This window comes from Chanodichthys erythropterus, chromosome 17, assembly GCF_024489055.1.
Source record: "Chanodichthys erythropterus isolate Z2021 chromosome 17, ASM2448905v1, whole genome shotgun sequence".
Taxonomy (NCBI): domain Eukaryota; kingdom Metazoa; phylum Chordata; class Actinopteri; order Cypriniformes; family Xenocyprididae; genus Chanodichthys; species Chanodichthys erythropterus.
The window spans coordinates 13,752,997-13,756,829 of NC_090237.1; positions in this window are offsets into that span (position 1 = coordinate 13,752,997).

Here is a 3,833-nt window from a genome sequence, read left to right on the forward strand (position 1 = left end):
GCAGCAAATCAGCATATTAGAATGATTTATGTATGATTTAAGTATCATGTGACACTGAAGACTGTAATCAAGTAATGATGCAGAAAATCGCATCACAGGAATGAATTACATTTTAAAATATATTCAAATAATAAACATTTATTTTAAATTGTAATCATATTTCACAATATTACCATTTTTACTGTATTTTAATCAAATAAATGCAGCCTTCGTGAGAATAAGGATGTCTTTCAAAAGAAATAAAAAAATCGTAATTATTCCAAACTTTTGACCAGTAAGGTAATTTATTATATTTCTTTTTCATTTGATTTTGGGCTAAAGCGTGAGCTGAAAATGACAGGTTTTATGAGATTGTGCAAAAAAAAAATTGGTTGATTCGATGTTGTGGACTTTGGTATTAACAAAGGCACAGACTCAAGATCCTTTGTTTGCCTACAGAATTAGCCAGATAAGAAGATGAAATACAAGTTTTGGAGGTTTACCAAGTGAATTTCAGCAAGCAATGTGAAAACAGCACAGAATGCACAAATCCTGCTGCCATCTCAACATTCATCTCTCACTAGAGCCTGTTTGTGCAAACCATGACCTAAAGCATTACAAAATCATCAGGAAATCGAGGCCATACATTCTCCCCAAGTCATTGATATGACAATTTTCACCCATATAAACTTCTCAGTGCTCAATTTACTCTAACTGATGCTGGCAGAGGGAAAAACAACTTCTAAATCATCAAGTTTTCTTATGTTTTGATCATTATGAATACATAATGAGATAATTTATGATATAAAATGAAGGGCGACTTGACATAAAGTAAACAAGGTTCCGGCCAGATGCATGTAAATTTGGTGAGTCAAGACATTCATCACGGATAAGCACAATTAAAATTCAGTTTCTGGTATCTATGCAGGTTTTCAAAGTAATGAGATTAAATAAATTCACCCACATGCTGAATTACCACAGCAAAACCCAGTATGCGTAGCTGGGTTTTAAAATAGTATTATATTATATGTACATTTATGATGTTTGATTTAATGTCAAGTAGCAAAATTTGATGAATTTAATGCACCAGTGCATCAAATGTGAATGATTCCCTATCTGGATTATAATTTAATGGATTTAACGATTTTACAGTGAAAATGAAACTGAAAATGAGGCAATATCTACAGGATAGAATGATATTTCCCTGTGCATTGTGAGTTATAAAAACATTACAGACTAGATATTCTGCAGCTCAATTATTCAAGTTTACAGTCATCAGCTGTCATCTTACAACATAAACCAGACCAGAGCACTTTTTAGTCATCCTTTTCCAAGACCAATTTGAATCCCATCACCATTATTATTCAAAGGACTTTTGGTATAGGGTGGACAGTTTGTCATTCTGAGTCAGCGGGAGAATGGAAGATAATGATGATCATGAAGAAAAGTCATCATGTATCCCAGTTTATCCTGATCACATGACCATCTCATGGTCAAATGTATGTTATACTGGCTTATTGTTCTGTTATATATGTGCAACTGCCAGAAAAAAAAGTGTGATTTATGATTTGACTGAGCATTAAACATGTGAAACTGCTCAAAAGAAATGAGGAGTACTCCTTTGAGTATGAAAAACAGTCTCGGTATTGCTTATTCACATTACTGTATGTGTAATTTGAAACTACTTTTTAAATTAATCATTTTTTAAAAATAAAAGAAGTCTACTGTTTAGTTTTCAGTCCTTGAATTTTATTCAGCATATGGACTTTTTGCATGCCATTTGTCTATTCACTTGTCTGTGTCCGTACATTCCAAACAGAGGCAATGTTCACACTGTCAGTTTTGAGGATTGACAACCACATAAGCCAGGCGTGAGTCTCGAAATGTCACGTTCACACAGCGACTTACAATAGCGTCTCGAACGTGCAACGGGAGTCAAGCCCATTCTCTAACTATAGTGACAGAGACCAAAGTAATTTCAAAGATGGCGATGTCCATAAAACCGAAAAGTCTTATCACTTTTGACATGACAATGACCAATCTTTCATTTGAAGGCCATGTTTCTAGCATCTGTAAAACTGCATTCTTCCATCTTAAAAATATATCCAAACTACGACATATGCTCTCAGTGACATATGCGGAACAGTTAGTTCATGCGTTCATGACCTTAAGGCTAGATTACTGTAACGCTCTACTGGGTGGTTGTTCCGCCCACTTGATAAATAAACTACAGCTTGTACAATATGCAGCAGCTATTCAGCTATCCAGTTCTTACTAGAACCAGGAAGTATGACCATATTAGCCCTGTTCTGTCAACACTGCATTGGCTTCCTGTTAAACATCGTATAGATTTTAAAATCTTGCTAATTACTTACAAAGCACTTTATGGTTTAGCTCCCCAGTACCTGAGTGAGCTCTTAATGCATTATAGTCCTTCAAGTCTATTGTGATCTCAGAATTCAGGCCAGCTGATAATACCTAGAATATCAAAATCAATCGCAGGCGGTAGATCCTTCTCCTATTTGGCACTTTATCTCTGTGACAATCTTCCTAGCATTGTTCAGGAAGCAGACACACTCTGTCAGTTTAAATATAGACTAAAAACACATCTCTTTAACCTGGCATACACATAACACATTATCAATTTATATTTTCAAATCCGTTAAAGGATTGTTAGGATGCATAAATTAGGTCAGCTGGAACCGGGCAGACTTCCTATAACACCAGATGTACTCATTACATCAGAAGAAGAATTGCATCTACGCTAATATTAGTCTCTCTGTTTATCCCGAGGTTTACCGTAGTCAACCGGATCCGGGCCATATCCAGGTGAGATCGAGGACCTGCGCCTTGACACGACCACAACGCAGCCCTGAAGTATCAGCAGAGATTGAGCCAACTAGATCATCCACGATGAAGGCCTCAGCCAGGCCTCACACAGCCAGTTCCTCAATAAACCGTCCATACCATCGTGATGAATACAATCCTCAACTGGATGGAACTGGAATAAATACTTTGAATGTTGCAATCCCATCGGACTTATGATAGCTACCTGAATCATAACAAAGCACCGTTCGCAAGAGGAGGACTGGCCTGGTTTCTCTCAAGGTTTTTTTTCTCCATTTTAACACCTGTTTGCCACCTGATGTAACCTGTTGGAATTTGGGTTCCTTGCCGCTGTCGCCTTTGGCTTGCTTAGTTGGGGACACTTTACATTTGATATTCAAGTTTTGATCTGCCTGCACTGACACCATTTTCTTTAAGAGCTGCTGCAGTTATCACTGTACAGCTGCTTTGACACAATCTGCATTGTAAAAAGCGCTATATAAATAAAGGTGACTTGACTTGACAAGAGTCCCACGAGTTCATCCGTCAAATCTTCATTAACCAACAGCAGCTTTAATATCTGTGTGGAGAGCGGAGCATTTGAATCGCGAATAGAATACAAAACTGACGGGAGCAATTCCGGTGGAAAACAGTGATATAAACAAAGTCCCTTTAAGACAAGTCATTTCACTTGGCGGCCATCTTTGAAACGCCTTTCGGGCATTCAAGTGCAGCTCCTAACTCTTTGAATGGGGAAACATCAAATTCTCTGACAACAACTGTCTGATAAATTTTGTTTCTAAATGCTCGAATCATTAAAAAACATTTACTTTTTTTAGGCTGGATCAAGCTAATGCGCATGCACAGTCCTAAATGCGTGTCTCTTGTGCCTCATTTCGGAGGCACGTGTCTGACTGTTTCTATACGAACCGGAGCTTCTAATGGCCGCTGCAGTGACGCGATGACTTTACCAATCATCGATTGGCTCTTATTTAGAAGGTGGGACTTATTCCGCCATATTGCGTGTT